At 46.5% G+C, this 20,250-nt stretch overlaps 1 long non-coding RNA gene across 1 annotated transcript; it reads right to left on the bottom strand.

The window, feature by feature from the left end:
* Positions 1–7,112: 7,112 nt before the first annotated feature.
* Positions 7,113–18,833, bottom strand: LOC109273087 (uncharacterized). Its single transcript, XR_002082742.2, has 3 exons — positions 18,650–18,833; positions 16,227–16,381; positions 7,113–7,299 (listed from the first exon to the last, which is right to left on the bottom strand). It is a non-coding gene; the product is annotated as an uncharacterized LOC109273087 (long non-coding RNA).
* Between the last annotated feature and the right edge of the window lie 1,417 nt (positions 18,834–20,250).

The raw sequence follows: 20,250 nt of genomic DNA, 5'->3' as shown, positions 1-20,250 counted from the left end.
TTGACTCTTTGTTTCTAAACAAAGAGCTTTGTATCTAAAGCTCTGTGAAGAATATGTTCTCTCTGGAACCCCAGAGAAACCCTAGCATGAGATTATACCTTGACCATTGGGAACATGCGCTCTCTGGCATGGTCCTGGGAATTTCTGGAAGCTACGCTGTAATCACAAGATAGCAGAATCAGGGGTCCCTGGGTGGCTCAGTCGGTTGAACGTCTGACTTTGGCTCAGGTCATGATCTCATGGTTCACAAGTTTGAGCCCCGTGTCGGGCTCTGTGCCGACAGCTCAGAGCCTGGAGCCTGGTTGAGATTCTGTGTCTCCCTCTCTCTCTGTCTCTCTGCTGCTCGTGCTCTGTCTCTGTCTCTCTCTTTCTCTCAAAAATAAATAAAACATTAAGAAAATATAGCAGAACCTCAAGCACAACAAAAAGGCTCATATCCCTTCCTCCTTTCCAACTACCTACTACTTACTGTAGTGAGATGCAAAACTGTGATGGTACGTTAGAGTCTAAACACATCAAAAATAAGGTGGAAGCAGAAGGTCAACTGAATAGAGTAAAACAATGGCTCTATACAAGTTCTGCAGCTGCAAGTAAAGAATAGCTACCAAACAAACACAAGACAAAAACAAAAACAGCCAAGGGTCAATTTTCGTTGCAGAAAGTACAAGATGATCTCTACGTTCAAATACGATGGTGTTCACATATAGGCAATGGAGGCCAAAGCTGCAGGGTCCTCAGAGACAGACTGGTTCAGAGCTTCCTAAAGGCAGGGCATGGGTCAGACGGCACATGAGTTTATAATGTCATGTCCATGGGCAACCTTCTTATTTTCATAGCAGTGTGTTTATTTTCACGGGTGTAATAGATACTCGTGTTTTGATGTTTTGTTTTTGCATGACCCACCATTCAACCTATATTTTGCTCTTCATAGTGGGGAATCTCTCATTTTGTGTCATCTTGGGGATCCCTGGACTGACTTTCCAAGGATCAGACTTTCATTCTCCAACCCTGCCCCACGGTAGGCAGGATATAGGTGTGAATCCGGTTTGGCCAAGGATTTGGGTTCCAAAATCCTCTCCCCAGGGCTTTGAATTCTGGGCACATAACACAGTTCTGGCTGGGGAAGAGCTGGTGGTCATACTCATGCAGTGGCTGAGGCAGGGCAAGGTGCTTTTTGCAGAGGCCACGATAGTTATCCTGCCATGATTCTGCTGCCGGGTCAGCTCGAGCATCCTTGATAGTGACTGCCTTCAAGTCTGACCTTCCAGCCTCCTGAAAGTTATCCGAGGCCCCAACACCCCTCCCTTGTGACCCGTCTTGGCTCATGATGGCTGGAATTATTCTCAATTGCTTTCAACCGACGACCTTCTAACTGATACAGTGTGAAAACATGTAATTAGCACACCAAACCCATGATTTTATGGATATTATTCCTTAGAAAATGGCTAAGCTCTAAAATTGGATTGATTTAAGTTAACTTAAAAGAAAAACATTAAATTAGAGAGCAACGTATGAACACATTAAAAAAACGATAATTAGGAAGACAGGGAGTGGTTCGATCCCTTTGTTTTACAGAACAGAAATGGGAGCCCCAGAGAGGCAAGGGGACACCAGAGGTCCCCTGCTGGTACTGCAGCCAACCTGAAGTGGACCACCAGCCCTGACTCCATCAGTCTCCCACATCCGCTCACCTGGGAAGTTCAGAGCCAGGCTTCCACTCGCGGGGTCCTAGCCTCTCACACAGCACAAGTGTGTTGTGTTCCAAGTTCATGGAGGCCTCGGTCAGCATCTTTCCTAATGCCAGAGGGACAAACTCTGTGTCTTTTTTCTTTTGGGTCCTAATACTCGGTATCTGCAAGCCCGACAGAATGGTGCACTCATACCACCTAGGCCTCGTCCTTCATTGGGTCATTGGCTGATGAAGGAGACTCCTCACCACATGGGCACGCTTAACAGATTAATTCTGATAGTTTTACTCCTCAAGAAGCAGCACACTCCAGCCTGGCAATGCGTCCGTTGGGACAGCACCTTCCCTCTCCGGGGAGGACCCTCTGGCCTGCGGCTCGGCAGGAGAACCCTTGTTTTTCTGAAACCCTGTCATGGGCATGACACGGGAGACCCGCTCTTAGTCTGACTAGGAAACCACGTCCTGTTTCCTTTACCTTGAAACCAATGAAAACCCGAAATAGTTTCCAGTAGTGGCTAACAGAGGCTTAGCCCTTTGCGTGAACCCCCCCCCACACACACACACACTGAAGCGATGCCTGGCGGTGGTTCCCATCCTCAACCCAGCCAGTGCCACTGTCTCAACCTAGAAGGGACAGCTGTTCACGGGCGGGAGGCAGGGCTCTGTGGTGAATAAATGGGGCTGGGGGGAGAGTATCCTGAGTTCTGGCCCTGGCTGCTGGCTGAGTGGGGTTTGGGAGGACAGTGGGAAGGAGAAGGGCATTCTAGGCCACGGGAGGGCCTGCGTGGGGGCACAGAACACACAATCCGCTGCAGGTGGCTGAGGGGCACCCGGAGGCAGGTGGCTCGGCCTCAGCTGACCCTGAGGAGTTGGAACCCACCTGGCAGGCAGTGCAGCAGCGTGAACGAAGCACAGCCCGGTAGCTCGAACCTCCTGTGCTGACGGTCCAGCTCTCCTACTTTCTGGCCGTAAAATTGGCACAACGGGACTGTTTTGACAGAGTTGTTTTGGGGGGTGGGAGATGTCGAATGTAAAGACGGCAGTACGTGGTATTTTGCTCGACTTGGAGATGTCCCACCGTCCAAAGTCACTTCTTTTAGCGAGTGGGTGCTCCTTGAAAATATCTATCGCAGCATCGAAAGATCACCTTGCTGATATACGGGCTTTGGATTTAGGGGAAACTCCTCAGAAAGGCAACCAGTTGGAAGGTCACTGTGCCTTCCTGGGTGAGCAAGAGACTCAGGGAGGGCGCTGGAGTGGGGCTGGGGGCAGAGGAGAGGAGGGACAGAAGCAAGAGGTGTTTGTTAAGCCAAGGTTGTAGAACCTGGGGTTCAGTGGAGGGGCCAGGCAGTCAGAGGGCTGGTGGGTTGGAGGAGTCAGACATTTGTGATGATTACCAGGTTTTTGCTTGGACAACGGATCGATGCTCATGCCCCCATCTGATGCAAAGATGTAGAAGGACTGAAGAAAGGGCAGGTTTGGATGGAAGACCTTGGCTCTCACTTGAAGTATAAGCAAAGCTAAAACCAGAAAGTCAAAATCTAATCAAACTTCTGGGTTATTCCTCGGCACTGTGTCAAAATCCAGAGATTTGTAAATAGACAGAGGCAGTAAGTATATCATCATGAAAGGGCACTGGATTTGGACTCAGAAGACCAGGCAGGTAATCTGTGTCTACCTAATACTTGCTGTGTAATTTGGGGAAAATTGCCGAGCCCTTCTGAGCTTTGGTTTCTTCATCCATAAAGCAGAGATAATGATTATCACCCCTTCTACCTCCAGTGCGTACAGTGGGGGGGAGATTCTCATAAACCACTTGTCCTCCAGGCCCTTGGTCCCTAGTGCCGCAGACCCACTCAGATACAGGGCCCTTCACGTAGGGTCTCGCAACTTTGTGAGGGTGAGGGCCATGGAAGTTTCTGTGTTTTGAAAAGGCAGGCGCAGAGTTCCAAATTCTCCTGGATGCCTTCCATGACAAGGCCCTCTGAGAGACTCGGGAGCAGGGACAATGTGCTGCTTTGTGGAAACACAACACTCCCCGCCATCTGCCTGAGGCAGAGGGAAATGGAGACAATGTCCTGTTCTCAGCAGGAAGTGCTGCCATCAGGAAGAGACAGAAAAGGATCTGTTCGCCTTGAGCCTGAGAAAATGGCCACTGACAGTTCTCCTCCGGCGTCCCTGAAGCCAAGATGAGAAGGAATATGGGAATTTTGGTAGGAAAGATAGAAGGAAATAAATACGGAAGCTTACAAAGAAGGAAGGGATGACGGAAGGGAGGGTGATCGGTAAACTCGCTCTGTCTCCTTGAATTTTCAATGATCAGGGTCTAGGTGGCTTCCAGGGCACATACTAGTGACCTGCCCTTGTATCTACTTGCACCTATTTATTCTTCATGATTTCCTGCTGGTGGCATCTTTTTGAGAAGTCATTCTTCACTTCTTGGATGCGTGAGATAGTCCTCCTGGATGCTCTCCTAACACTCTCTCTCTCAACATACCCTCTTCCTTCTATTTCAGTGATCTGTTTATGTGCCTGCCACCCTCACAAGACTGGGCGATACGTGTCATTACCACCCCCACTCCCCCATGAATGGCCAAGATGGTTGGAACTCCGAGAAATTAAATAACTTTCCTAAGGTCACAGAACTTGTATGTGGCACATCCAAGATTTAAACCCATCTTACTTTGGTTTAATTCCAAAGCTTTTAATTTTTCCCATTTCAAACTGTTTTCTACAACAAATAGATTTCTAAAGTGCCCCTACAGGAAATGTGTTTTCCCTAACATGAACCTCAAGCTGGACACTAAAAAGTGGTCCCAAGGGTCTTGGGGCAATGAAATATTCTGCTTTCAAAGAGAATGATCTTATAATTCACAAGTTTGCCTTTCAATTAACTGAGGACTGTGGCTCTTTATTTAATGTTATTTCTACATAATCTAATTTCGGCTGCAGGTTAATGGACCCGTGGGGAGTTATTGCTACTTCAATTTCAAAAGCATTCAGCAGCATTCCCAGATTATTGGTTGTTAATGGAATCACCCAGCTGTTTTGACTTTCTCCCAATCCTTCATGAGGTGACCCTAGACAAGAGGACGAAAATGGAGGCAGTGGGACTCGCTTTTTAGTCGTTGGAACTTGCTGAGTCCTCTCTCTGCCAGGCCCCCCGGCCACACTCGACACCAACTCCTAGAAAACCATATGCTCATAGCCAGACACAGCACGTCCTATGCTATTTTTCATGTAAAAACATTTCCTGAGTACCTTGTAGGTCCAAGGTGCTATGGTAGTACTGTTGGAAGCACAGAGATGGATCCAATATGGCGGGAAGAAACCCATTTGGTTGGGATAATCACTAAAATCTCTGAGGTGTGGTTTCCTTATATGCAGTGCCCATCTGCACTCCCATCAAGATACACTGATTGTTCATTTATTCAGTCAAATAATATAGACTGAGACTACTACGGACCTGGTATTTTCCTAATGGCACCTTCTGATGATTCCAATCTTGTAGAAGCCTCTGGTCTCGTAAGGAGTACAGACCAATTAATTAATAGGCAATGACAGCTCACGGTGATGAGTCAACGATGGAGGAAGAAGAGGGGACCATGAGAACACAAAGGAGTTATTCCTGTTCAGGGCTGAGGGGTTCAGGCAAGTCTTCCTAGAGTGTCTCAAGGTGTAGTCTGAGTTTAGACCTGAATACAAGTAAGAGACAGCCAGAATTATCAGGAGGTGTGTGTGTGGGGCGGGGCGGGGAGGACTGTTCCAGTCAGAGGGACCGTCATAGGCAGATCCAAAGGATGCAGATCATGTTGGGGAAAGTGTGGTGGGGAATGTCCCCAAGCAGAGTTCCGAGTAAGGATACAGGGAAGACGAATGAGGCTGGAGAAAAGAGGCACATGCAGAATGGCAGGCATCTTGTGAACTTGTAGATAGAGTGGACTTCATCCCACAGGCAACAGAGCGTGTAAGTTTTCACAGGTGAGTGATGAGCAGATTTGGACGTTAGACACATCATTGGGCTGTTCTCTGTAGACTTAATTTGGGCATTCAAAACTCAGAGAGTGAGCAATTGGGCCAAAATGGTGTCCAGAGCTCCTGAAGAAGCACGAAAGGTAGAGAGAAAGGGGACCAATTTAAAGGGAAATTGGGAATTGGTGCCAACAGAACATAACGTTGGATGCAAAGTGAATTCATGCAACTGCAAACATTTGACTTTTAGAAAAACACAAACTAGAAAGTCAACTTCAGGTTGCCTCAAGCCCAGATTTCCACCTTTAGTGAATTAGTGACACCTAAGTTAATGAGGTTTTTCTATATTGGAATACTAGATCAAAGCCATTCTACTCCAGAGTTTATGAATTTAATAATATTTGAAGAAGAAAGCGTTTGGGAGTCTAACAGCATGAGATGGCTTTGATTGTAGGCTTTGGGGTGATTTGGGATCCAGTAAGTCATGGAAACTTTCCCCAAATGATGACAAGGTAAATGAGTGGCTTTTATTTTAATGAGAGCCATAGCTTCAGTTTCATGGGTTTATTAAATTATGTTTCACTGACGGAATATTTAATTTGCTTCAGAAAGGAAAAAAATCTTCCTTCCTCAAAGGCATGGGGACACAAAGATCAGTGGCCTTTTTCATAGGATTCCAATGGCCTCAGAGCTGTAGAGAGGCAGACTGTCTCACGGATTTTTTTTTTTTTTAAGTATGAAAAGTTTTCACTCTGGTAAAGATGATGTTTCGCATGTTTCGGAAATCACACCCAAGCCTTTGTACCACCGACGTGTCAGCAGAAGTGGAAGGACACGTTGTCTGGAGGCCAAGCAGCATGGTTTGGAACACCTGCTTTCACCTAGACCAGATGCACAAGTTTGGAGAAATGACTTTGTCTTTCTAGTGTGTTGTCTTGTCTGTGAAATGAGAATGGTGAGATAATCCACCTCCCAGGGCAACTGCAATGCTCAAATCAAAGCATTTCCTTCCTTACTTCCCTGACACTCAATTTTGTTTTCTGCAAGATGAGGAAAATAAATCCTGTTTTGCCACTTGGCCAGTTGCTAGAGGCTCGAGAGAAGGCTGAGGCTCAGAGTGGAAAAAGCGTTTGTCCAGGATCAGACTGACAGCAGAGTAAGAGCTAAGACTGGGAGTCCTAAAGCCCAGAACCCCTCCTCTGTGCCACCCCAGTGCCCAGGCCATGGGGACACAGGGATGCACTTCAGTGGTGGAGACTCTCTGAGATCTTTCTTTCGTGCCACTGGTTAATTCAGGAAGCGCTCAGATGTGAGCTCAGAACCCTTCATGCACAAAAAGTCCTTGATTCTGAATCTCAAGCTCTTCTCCAACCGCAAGCCCCCTCAACAAGGGGAATCTTGTTTTCTACCCCTTTCTCAGCAGCTCCCACCCTGTGTCCACCTTCCTCTAGACACCTACCTTCCCAAGGGCCTTTGTCACACAGTGTGTTTGGGGCACTCACCTGAACATTGTCTGCTCCCCTTCGGATGCTGAATTCCCAGAGGACAGGGACTTGGTGTTGTTTCCATCTGGAAGCCCTCCTGTCACCCAGCTCCCACCTGGCTCCTACAGGCACTCAACAGTGTGGCCAGCGTTAAATCTATCAAAAGAAATTTGACTTCCATATGGTTCACTTGTAAAACATGAAATTCACTGTCTCTGGAAAAGATGGGAGAGCATTATCCCCGGGCGGGCTGGGGCTGAGATGAGGAAGGAGACTCTTTCTAGGTCACTGACTAACACATGTGTCACCCAGACAGTATCCTAAGAAGCCTTTAGCCACAGAGATCCCATGCCTGCTCTGCTCCCTCACTCCCTGTGATAGCTCACCCCACCATCTCCTCCACTATTCCGGTGCTCAGATCCTGACCATCAGATGTGGATTGATGGGGGCACCTGGGCAGCTCAATCGGTTGTGTGTCCATCTTTTGATTTCGGCTCAGGTCACGATCCCGGGATCGTGGGATCAAGCCCTGGATCAGGTTCCATGCTGAGTGTGGAGCCTGCTTAAGATTCTCTCCGTCTCTCTGTCTTTCTCTCTCCCTCTCCCCCTATGCCCCTCTCCCCTGCTCACACTCTCCCTCTCTTAAAATAAAACAAATCTTTTAAAAAAATGGGTTGCTGTAGAGGGAACAAAAGAAAGAAATTAGATACTGACAATTTGACATTATTTCCCATATATCAGGGATGCAGTTGGGGATATTTAATAGATGACAGAAACAAGAGGTGCCTTGATGTGCATCTGGAGACCTTCACTGCCCTGCCTGGTTCAGCCATCCATAACTTCTCACCGTGTCAACAGCCTCCTAACTTTCTCTCTCTCACAGCCTGCCCAGGGTTTCCCTCTCACCTAGGTCTGTGACAGGGGTGTGAGCTTTGCAGACCCAAGCTCAAATCCCCACTCTGCCACATGGCTACTGCTCTCCCCACCTGGCAGATTAGTGGCAAAGCACAGAAATAATATAGTCTGGCATTGAGCAGCCATCCAAGAAATGGCTTATGTTGTTTAAAAAAGAGGGTCCCCGACTGCTCAGCCCGGCGCTGCATTTGCTGCATTTGCTGCATTCAGGGTCCTGCCTCTCACTTCTCAGCATCCCACCCTCCGACTCTGTACTGCCATGAAACGAGCTCAGCCCAGGGGCTCAGTGCGCTAGCATCTCCACGTGGAAGGATGCAACCGAGTCTTTGGGACCAGGGCGGGCAGCTGGAGTGGTGCTCACCAAGCATGTCTCCAGCATTTCAGGGGACCACTTCTGACCCATGAGCCATGAGAGAGGTGACTGGTGTCGCTCCCCGGTGAAGCACAGAAACGCTGATGCCAACCTTCCGGTTCTTTTTGTCTCCACTATAAAAACTCTCCTTGGAGTGCAACCCTGAGATCCACGCGTGAAGAAAAGCTACCAGGGGAAGTCTCTAGGACTTTGCCTGACTAGGCACTCGGCCTCTGCTCTGATAAACTGCACAGATTTGGGGAATGTTTGTTACTACAGCATAACTTAAATTATTCTCACTAATACACAGGTGAAATATTTATCAACTATATACTATTGCCGACTTCACCTTTCAGTTAGCTAACTAACAAAGCGGAGAAGTAAACAGACAATGACAACAGAGTGCTATACATAGTCAGATACCATTTTCTCTGGGCCAATAGAGCAGGAGCATTTAATATGGCATCAGAAAAGCTTTTCTGTAGTAACATCTAAATCAGAATCTGAAGAATGAATGCTAGTTTGGGGACAAGCAGGGTTGTTTTGAGGATTTGGTGGCACATTATATATGAAGCTCATGGTAACTCCTAATAAATAATTCCAAAGTTCACCTTAATTTTCAAGTACTTTTTACCTGGTCACCAATCCCCTAAAACAATGCAAAGTCTCTTCCTTTAATTCTTAGCACAGAAAATCCCTTCTCTATTCTGAATTCTCTCTACCTGGAATTCTAGAATATCCAGACTTACTTTAGTATAACTATCCTGTATTTTATGGCCTTCACAGATAGTACAGACCAAGCATGAGTCATTCCCCATCTTGTGACTTAGAGGATATGTCTTAGAGACTGAGTCATAAAATCGTAAAGGCGTGGAACATTTGGATGGGAGACCAAAGGAAGAAAAAATAAAAATTCCTCTTGGCATACAAATTATCTTGAAACAAATTTGGAGCAGAATGTTGAAACTGAAGGTTCTGATAAGCACCAAGAGATAACAGATGAGAAATTCGAAGCCAGATTCCCATGTTTGGAATGTACAAAGGAAATCTCAGAAGACCTGTCCCAGGGCTAAAGGACCCTCTTTCCCACTGAGGATTTGAAGAGGGTTAGGGAAAAGAAGGAGGAAAATCATCAAAGAGATATTTTAGGGATACCACCATATTTTGGGGTGCCAGCTCACATTTGGTGAGACTCTTCAATGGAATTATCCCAAGATATTTGAAATGTGTTCCCTACATTTGAGGTCTGATTCCTGATCATGAAATGTAGAGCTCAAAGGGGAGCTGATGTACTGACTTGGGTTGGGGGGAGAAACTGGGGAATCCTTCTTTGTGGACACCCAATGTTTCTTAGAACAAGAGGTGTGGAATGTCTCCCATGAGCCAGTGTGGGACTCTTTGGGGTGAGAGAAAGCCATGGTGGGTATATTCCAATTGAAAGGGCTTTCCAGGAGTCAGGACACATCCCATCATCAAGAATCTGGGTCCCTAGGGTCTGAGGAAGAGACGAAGCATCTTCCCAAATAGAGCCGATTCCACCTATGTGGCCGGAGCCTCGGGGGAGGTTCTCAGTGATAGATTTTTTGAAGAGCCTAAAAGTGCCCATGCTTTTTCCAGGTTCTGGGATACAAGGGAAGCTGATATGGCGCCATCTAAAGAGGATTTTGCCTATTCTTTCACCTCTCCTTCCTCCCCCACACCAACCCTGGAAGAGTCAGAAGCTTCTGAGAAGCTAGGATCTGAGAAATTGTTGGAGCACAAGACCAAGGAGTAGAGAAGTCAATCCCAAAGCCCCCACCTCTCTCTCCACAGGCTTCCAGCCTAAAACATCTAAGTCTGAGGAAGGAGAAAGACTAACTACCAAATCTTGTTTAGGTTTTTGGATAATATCTTTGCCTGGGCACTCCATTCCTGAATCAAGACAATCTTTGGAACATAAGAAAACAATGGAACTTCCAGTTACTTGAGAGTAACCAGAAAGTCTTGGATTGGCCTTATTCTCACCCAGGGGCAGGAGAAGATCGCCTCATTGTATACACTTTAAAGAAGTGGTAGGAGAACAAAATAAAGGTGAATTTTAATTGCTTCACAAGCTGTGCTTGTTCAACTTGCATCTTTTAAAGGATTTCCAAGCACCCCTTTGAAACTGCAGAGAAGAGAGATTTTCAGAAATTACTTAGGAATCAGAAACGGTAACTGGAGATCAGTTGTACCATGCCCCTTAGCATTCACTTAGGATGTGCAAAACGCCCCTCGTGTTTTCTTGATTTAGTATCAACTGTCATGACTTCCTGTTAGAAACATTATTTTGTCACCTTGAAATTTTCATCCAAGCAGGTTTTCAGGAATAGAATCCTCAGGATTGGGCACGACGGGGTGAGAAAATCGCAGAAGAGCTCTCCCACTGTCTACCTTCATCCTGAGCCATTTTTAAGGCCTCTGAGCTCTGTCTGTTGTATAACCTGGACTTAGCTAAAATTCTCGGGATGCCCCAATCTACACTTAAGTCTTTCCTCACCACATAGTCATCAAAAAGGCAAACCAACAAACACACATAGATGCACACCCAAAACCACCTCACAAATCAACCCTTTCAACCTGGAAGAGAAAAGTAGTGAGTTGTTTTTGTTTTTGTTTTTATTACTTCTGAAGACTACTTAAGGTCACAAAGAAGAAGAATAAGTCACATGTACCAGCACCCCAAACTTCTAAATTTCTTCTTTAAGCATCTTTTTCTTTTCTCAATTTTTCCTTGCCTGAAGCAGCTGCCATCTCTCTCTGTTGCCTGAAACCCTCCTTCCCACATCCCATCCCATCTGCTTACCTACCTTGTACTTTGACTTGTGAACAAAGGCCCCACCTCTAGCCAAGTCCTGGGCAGCTGGCCCTGGACATGCCCCAGGCCACTGAAATTCTTCCTGCGGTCTCAGGTACTTTAGGGTGATGGCAGCTGGAAGGGAGGGTCATAAGCATCAATATGGCTTCGTTGTTGATTCCTTCTAGGGTGTGACTGCACATCTCCCCTGGATTTTCCTTTCCTGAGTGTTTTTGCCTCTGCACCCCAGACCTGAAACTGGCCAGCTGAGCCAGAGCTCCAGAAGAATTGCTTCCAGCCCCCCTTGAAATGGGCCTTTGCATTTGTGGGGCCTCCTGGGAGGGAAAGAGTTAATAGGACAGACTCCCTCTAACTCTGACCTCACAGGCAGATCAGTTCCTATCATGGCATAGGTTTGAGAAATCAGATAGCCCAAGAAAAATATTAGCTTCTTCTCCCTCCTTTTCTGCAGGCAGAATATGGGCAATAATTTCGCCAGTTCCTCAGACTCTGGTCCTGCTAACAAGCTCACATTCTCTCTTTTATCCACTCTCCTCACCAAAGCACTGCACACACAAGGCTATTCAAAATAAAAAATGCAGAAACATGCAGAAACCCACAGAAGCTGGTGACTTATTTTAGTGTGTAAATTGTGTTCACGAATTCAGTACACTTGGGCATTCTCAAAGAGCCATGCTTCCTTGCCATCAACTGGAGGAATGGAACAAAATTATAAATTAAAGCCTATTGCCAAATATGTAAATACATATACATATATATAGGCATTTGTTCCATGAGTGCATCCTAATTCAGGACCTTCTTGTGAAGGCCAGTGACAAATATGTCTGCAAACTTTCAAGAAAGCAAGAGAGCAGGAAAAATAGAATACATTCGGAGAAATAAATTAAATTCTATTTTCATTACAAACAGCAGTCTGAATAAATTCAGATTGAGGGCATCAGTCTTCACGGATTTCAAAGGTAGCAATACAGAAGTAAACAAATAAAAAAGCTATATCCACTTAAAAGCACCACGACATTAAAAAGTCCAGCAAAAGAAAAAAAAAATCATCTCCTCTCTAAGCAATGACAAACTCGGTCCTCAGACAGCTCTGTGGAGGAAAGCTGTCACCGCTTGCATTTTGCATGAGAGATGCATTTTCAACAGAACTATGTCACCTAGTTTTTATTACCTAATTTTACCTGGTGACATCCCCTCTTGTCACCCCTGCCCACACAGCCCGTGTTGAACAGAGGAAGAGGCAGTGAACCTTATTCTGGCTCAAAATTGGAGTCAGAACTAATCATCATCAGGAGACACTCGGGGGTAATATATGATGGGCCAGGGGTGGCGATGTGGGGAGGGAGAGTAGGATCCCAACCATCCGCCTCAACCTCCAAAGGAGCCACAAGCCCGTCTGGAAAACAGGGCATACTGGGAACAGCCCATCAGTTGTGTCTGTCTTAGATCTCTTCAACCCCAGTCTTCTTCACCATCCCCAGGGCTCCCTGAAATGAGCGTGATAATTCCTCAGACTGCCTGGATGGCCCCGAAGGGGAGAAGTAAGAACCATAGGGAGAATCACTAGGGAAGAATGTTAAGCTTCTGAAGGTCAGAGCCACTCAACCCTGGACTCAGTTGGTTGGAAAGGGTGGGTATTCTCCAAATACTGGAGGTGTTCACGCATGCGTTGGTTAACCGAGCACCCGGGGCAGGAGCGGCCGAGATGGCTCAGCAGGAGAGAGAGGATGGAGCTGAGTGAAGGGCCTCAAATCCCCCAAAGAGCTGACAATGCAGAGAAAAATAAGGACTGGAGAGATATTACGCTTCCACGTGAAACAAAGAGAAGTCTCGGCCTGTGCATCTCAGGAGAAGAGAACTACGACCGACAGCGGTGTGAGGAAATGAGGGAAGACTTGGGCCCAGTGCAGGGGGAGCTTCTGGACAGGTCAATCTGTCTAGCTGAAGGGATTTCTCTGCAAGAAGAGCTGGGCCTCATTGCCCACTGAGGTTTGAGGAGGCAGTGTGATGGAGGCAGGTTTGATGAAAGGTTTGTGATGGAGGCAGGTTTGAGTGATCTCATCAGAGCTTTCAAAGGACCTTCTTTCCAGGGTGACAGTGTGAACCGGACACTTGAGGGTCCACATGGTCTTTGCGCAACTCTGACCCCATGACTCCTTATGAGATGGGAAATGCATGGCCTGCGTGCTGTGTCCCCTTCCCTCCTACCCTTGGCAAACATCCCGAAGCAACGACGGCCCTTTCTGGAGATGTTCTTGATAACTGTCTCCAAGGAACTGTCAGCAATCAATTCTATTTTGCATCTTTAGGTAGTGCAATATCCCAAAGCGTTTGTTACTGATCCAAACTTAGCCTTGAAAGGCGTGTTCTATGGACTTGACATGGTTGCCTAGGACACCCAACCACAAACAGACACAGACACACACATCTCCTGCCTCCTGCCATGCTTTTTCATGGACTTCATATTTTGGTTAATGGCAAGTCAGGTGTGTCTCCACCTAATCCTTTCTTCCTGGCCCTGTGGCCACCATGCTTCTGCATAGTCACCATCTTCCTGGGACACTGGCTCTCCTATAGGAGAGTATGTGTACTCCCATTGTCCTAGCTGATCGTCCAGCTGAGCTGGAAGGTGGGATTCTGACAGCCAGGCTGGAGCAAAGGATGAAACATACGTGTCACAACTCTGGAACACATTTCAGACATACAATAAACTGAGCACCTCAGAAAAAGTTGCCGATGTGGTTTAAGAATCAGAAGTTTATGGGCGCCTGGGTGGCTCGGTCGGTTGAGCGTCTGACTTCTGCTCAGGTCACGATCTCACGGTCCGTGAGTTCGAGCCCCACATCGGGCTCTGTGCTGACAGCTCGGAGCCTGGAGCCTGCTTCGGATTCTGTGTCTCCCTCTCTCTCTGCCCCTCCCCTGCTTGTTCTCTCTCTCTCTCCCTCAAACATAAATTAAAACACTAAAAAAAAAAAGAAAAAAAGAATTGGAAGTTTAAAGGGCCAAGCCCAAGTGGGTAAGGAGACAGGCAAGAATGAGATCGGAGGGGAGGCATTTATAGTGAAGGGAGCCAGCCCAGGGTGGTAAATGGGATGGGGAACTAAGGGAACATCTCAAGACAATGCCACCAGCATGCACCGAGTGGCCTCGCCCACAGGTGGACAGGCAGGGAGGAGGCTAAAGGGCGATGAGTTTGGCCCCTCAACTCTTCTTTCCTTATTATCTGTGTCAGATTTCCCCACGCCGATGGGCCTGCCTGGGCAAGGCTGGCTGGGATGGCCCAGGACTCCCCGTGGGGGAAGCAAGCAGATACCGTCTGCCTTAAAGGACTTGGGAGTGAAGGTCTGCACATGTCCCCCAGTAGATCTTAAAACAGTGCTATTCTCCTGTCACTTCCTCTGCTCTAGAAGCATTCCTGGTGCCACCACCACCCACCACAGAGGTTGAAGTCCAGACTCCACTGTTAGATTCTCTCTGCACCCACTATCACATACCTCTTTCCATGCATCCACCTGCTAAGAAAATATTTATCAAACACCCAGTATATGCCAGGCATTCGGGAAAAAAAGCTGAGTGGAACACACGCCCACCCTCAGAAGCTCATCACCGTCCCCCTAATACATTACTCTCCGGCCCCAAATTTCCTTCACCTGCTCATCTTCTATCAGGCCTATGATAGAAATGAAGAGCCCATTCCAAGCTAACAGGTACCCTCAAATCACCCTGGTGCGAGGGCAAAAACCCGGGAAGCGGGTCAGTCTTGGTTTGAAACCCATTTCTGTTGCTTTCTAGCAATTGTTTTTTGAAACTTTCTGCACCTCGGTTGCCTTACAGCGCTGAAGTGAGGGTCACACGATTGAGGGTCTAGTTCACAGCAAGTGCACCTGCACCATAGTCCTCACTGTTATTGCCGTTGTTATTTTCACGCTCCTCTCTGAGCCTTGCTGTCCGCCATCCATCTGCGATGAAAGGGCCCGGCCCGTGCATGGCCAACCCTTTCCAGGCCTTGAGGGGCCAGCCTGCTCCTCTGCTCTCTTCCCACCCGGCACCTGAGAGCCGGATGTGGGATTCTGCCTCCCGCAAGGGGAAAGGTCCTCAGCCTACGTGGGTCCTTCCATAGAAAATCCGGGGTGCCGCAACCAGGGAGTTTCAGGCTTACTGTGAAGCGAATGAAGCCAATGTTTCGTGGAATTACAGCCTCATAGCGTCCGGCCTGCTTTGGGCTCGCTGCTTCCCTGGGGGTGAGTTCGGCCTGGACTGCCCCACGTTTCAGTCCTTCCAGCTCCCTCCATGCCCGGGGCAGGAGGGGAAGACAACCATACTTAAAAATGCCTTAGGATAAGTATAGATCTGTCACCCCTGGAGGTAAAGATCTCTGACAAGAGACTCAGTGACAACAGACTCAGGGATTATTAACATTTTTATACTACAAAGGAATCACTGGATGATGATGAAGAGGAGGATGGGGATGATCGAAATGACAGGGGGTTTTTATCCCTGTCTCTAGTACCTACCTTGGCACGAAGTAGGTTCGCAGCAAACATTTCCTGTCTAGATTGAATAATCAATGAATTCCTGGTTTTGAAAGTGTTTCCACCAAATAAATTTTAAGTAATAAGTCACGGTTTCCCTTCCTAATTAGGGATACGTGCGGGTAAATCCACAGACAATAAATGCAAGCAGGGACCGGCAGTCAAACCATACGAGCAGACGCTGTGGGCTGCCCAACCAATGCCCGTGGCCTTTCCCCTTCTCTGTCCCAGCAGGGCTCAGCTCTCTCGACAGGGGATGAAAGTGCCAGATCCTTGCAGCAAGTGGTGGCCCAGGGATCAGCTTGGGCTAATGAGGCATAAAGAGAAGTATGCAGTGCTCAGGGTTCAGGGGAGACACCCAGAAAATGCTCATCCCCACCCCACGATAAAAACAGATTTAAATCAAAACAAAAACAAAGAAGAAATAAAAAGAAAAGAAAGCGTTTACCTCCCTTTTCATTCTGGCATTGACACCTTGGGACCATGAGGGGGGGGATGATTTATGCCCCGAGAAGGTCAGCTCAGAGAAGGGGAACACTTAGGTCCTTGTCGAGGGCATTTCAAGATGCTGAGTCAGTACTCGAACCAGCTCCTGCTGGACGCCTTGGTATTGGAGAGGAAAAGAAAACCCTATTGGTCAGGTCACATTTGGTGGGTGACTCTGTTACTGTCAGCTGGAAGCATCCAAAATGATAGAGTTGTTCCCTGAGTTAGCCATTGCTGTGGTGGCCTGTGACACTCTCCTGTACAATTGCCACCAAGCTGTGGGTAAGCTTTCAGGTCGCCTGTAAGTCGGCCTTATTGCTTTCGGGAGTCCCACAAGAAAAACTGACATTCTTATTTTCCAGAGAAACAAGGAGGGAGACCTGGGCTTTTTTGTTGGACATTCAAGGGACTGAATCCTGCCTCCGCTGCTTTGTGCACGGGCAGGCGCTGACCACCCCGAAACTGCCTTTCCCCGTCTGTGATGGGAGGCCCAGTGGTGGGACGGAGTCCAGCTGGTGGAACTGAATGAGGTCATTCACTGAGGGCACCCAGCCCAGGGCCCGGCGCAGGAAAAGCTCAGTCAGTGTCGTGTTATCGTTTCTGTTCTCCACCTGTCGAGCTGCGAATTGAATGCTTTTCTCGTTGCCTTGAGACTGGCCGGCTCTTGTTCTCCCGTAGAGGAAGGTGAACACTAGGAGCAAAGGAAGCAGCGTGAGTCCCTAGAGAGGCTGGAGGACTGCAGACAGAGGTGAAGTTCAACTTCCGAACCATCCCTTCGGAAGCCTACCCTACTCGGGTTTCTGACCTTATTTGTAGGCACTGCTGGAAAAGGATTCAACGTTCAGCCATCCCCACATCGTACGTAAGTCCACCTCCTCGGTGATTCCGCGTGCATTTGCCCAGGCCATTTCCAGGCCTGGAGAGCCTTCTCCACCACCTGGCCATCCCCTGCTTCTTCCACAGGGCACAGTTCAGCCATGCCCTCCGAGGAAGGTCCTCACTCACCTCTCCGAGTCGGTGCCCCTCTCTGCTGGCCCCACATGCTCCCTGCTGGCCCAGCACGGAGTTCTTCACTGATTGCCTCCTCGCCCCCCAACAGTTCCCTTGCATGTTTTCACTAAATGTTAGTTGAATAACATGCCCATAGAAAAAATGGCTGGTGAGTAAACATGATTCTGTGCAGCTGTATACTTCATTTAGGAAAGTTATTTCTCTCTCTCTCTTTTTTTCTGTGAGATAAACCTAATGTGTTTATTACCTCCAGCATTATTTTTTTTTTCTGGGAACCTTCTGCTTTATTGCTGTAAGGAGAATAGGCTGCCACCACCTTACTTAAGGGAAAGTGTGCAAGGAAACAAAACATATGTTTAGAAATTGAAAAAAGCACAATTAATAATTCATGAGTCACAACAGAAATCATAATGGAAATCTAGATGTGAATGACAACAAAGGCATTATCCATTAAAACTAGAGTAATGCGGTTTAAGAATACTTAGAGGGAAATATATTGTCTTAGATATATGTAGTAGAAAAAAATCAAATCTTCGGAAGATATATATTTAATTCAAAAGCTGGAAAAAGAACCATAGAACATACTGAAAGGAACTTGAAATGATAAAATAAAAATAAAATCAAACTGCAATTAAATAAAAAAATGTAAAGACATTTCTTTTTTTAAAAGGTAGCTAGTTCATTGAAACGATTCATAAAATAGCTATCTGACAAGATTGCTCAAGAAAAAAGAAAAGACTTAAATAACAATAGTAAGAAGGACAAAGGAAACATAACTGCAGTTTCAGGAGAAATTTTAGCAATAAACGATGCAGTGAATAGTATTATCACAATAATCGTGATAACCAGATTAAAATTAATATTTTTTAATTAAAAATGACCACAAGGTACTTGAGCATAAATAGAAAGCCTGAAATGACTGTTCTGTAAATTAATTTTATAATAAAAAAAAACCTGCCCCCTACAGAGAACACCACAGCACGTGAAAATTGCAAGTTTTACTAAACCTTCTCGAAATGGACAGTTTCTATCATCTACAGACTCTTCTAGAGACTAGAAAGGGGACAACCAGCTGAGAATAAAAGGAAAAGCAAAGCCTGCTATTTCCGAGTGGACACATTCGACTGTGGGTTAACCCTGGACACCTGATAAAGGTGAAATGTCAGCTCTCTTCCGGGCAGCATAACATATGGTTAAGGAAGGAGGGGGAAAAGCCCCATGATTGTGAACTAGGAGACTTGGAGAGACCATCAATGCCTGTAGGAAGCTATAAACTTGAGCTTCCCTGCATGGGGTTGATGTGTAAATGGGCACGTTGGTTCTGATTTTAGCCCGTGGTTCCTAAATCTACCCCTGGGGTCACTGTCCCCGCACCTGAGAAGTCACTTGGGTGACCTGAGAATAGCCAGTGGACCGCTGCGTCACCTGCTACAGAGACCACCACCACGGAGAGATGGCCTGCCACAGGGGCGGTGTGCGTCCTGCAGCCTTCCCAGTGACCTGGTGCCAGATGTGTCCTACTCAGATCTAGAATGTCCAGCTGAAACTGAGACCACGGCTGGCGGGCGACTGCAAGACCTAAATCATAAGGCAAGATAAAAAACTTACCTGGTAAACTCAATAGCAAAGAGGTGAGAATAATAGTGAAAAGGAAAAATTCCCGGCAATAGCAGTTTTGAACAAACAATGCAAAAATCCCAACATTAGCAAATGGATTCCAGCAAGGTATTTAAACACACAAAAAACAATGAAGAAAAAACGTTCCGTGTTAGAAAAACCTATTGATCAGATTTACCACCTTAGGGGATTAAGGAGCAAAACCATGGACAAATACTTTTGGTTAACTCACCAGCTGTCCCTACCCTTCTCCCTTCTGGCCTCCTTTACATTAAATTGTGCCTACTTTGCAAACAGTCTTCCATATAGATCAATGAAAGAAAGGAGATCCCAGAAAGAAAGTCACCCATATGTTGCAACTTCATTTTTTCAAATTTTTTGGTTTATTTTTAAATAATCTCTACACCCAACATGGGGCTTGAACTCAGAACCCTGAGATCAAGAGCTGCATGTTCCATCAACTGAGCCGGCTAGGGCGCCCCCATATATTACAACTTTAGAAATAAACTAGGATTACAAATCAGTGGACAAGAAAAGGCTGTTCAATTGACGGTAGAGAGCAATTGATTAATATGAAAAACAATAAAATTAGATCTCAACCTCATGTCATTACCCAAAAACAAATTTAAGACGAATTAAAGCAAAATTTAAAACTTGTAAAAATAACGGGAACATATTGCAATATATGGGTTGCACAAGATTTTTTTCAATAATGCCCCCCCCCAAAAAAACCCCCAAAACACCCTCCATAGCTTATTCTAGAAAATATGAATAAATACGATCATTTTCACATTGGTGGCAAAATGCAACATACGGGATATTAGAATTTAATATTTACAATTGCAAAAACATACAAGGCAATGCATGCGAAAACGGGCGCCATGTTTGAAGCAGGCACGGAAACTTCACCCCCAACCTCAGGTTGATGGTAGCATGTCCCCCTGGGGAGGGGCAGGGATCAGAAGCAGTAAGAAAGAGCAGGACCTCACCTCTACCTCTGATGCTTTCATGTTTGTTTGTTTTTTTTAAAGCCCTAAGGCAAACAGAACGAATGTTTACCCCTGTCCATTCCGGATGGTGGCTACCTGCTTATTTGTCAGAACAACGCTGCCTATCATTTTTCAAATATTTGAAATTTTCTACAATAAAAACAGGACAGTGAAATATCTGTCCCTTGTATCCTATCTCCCATGACAACCTGGATGAAGTCCAAACATAACCAGCGCTAGACAGAAGATCCTCTGTTACTGGCCCCTGTCTCCTCACTACCTCAGACACAGTCCTCAGTCCACAAGGAACCATTTGTTGCTATACCACACAGGCATACATGTGTTCACACACGCATGTTCACACACACA

Source organism: Panthera pardus, unplaced genomic scaffold (genome assembly GCF_024362965.1).
Source record: "Panthera pardus isolate Hobbes unplaced genomic scaffold, ASM2436296v1 HiC_scaffold_7, whole genome shotgun sequence".
In the NCBI taxonomy this organism is placed as follows: domain Eukaryota; kingdom Metazoa; phylum Chordata; class Mammalia; order Carnivora; family Felidae; genus Panthera; species Panthera pardus.
Note: the sequence above shows the minus strand (reverse complement) of the source record. Positions and strands in the feature narration are given on the sequence as shown.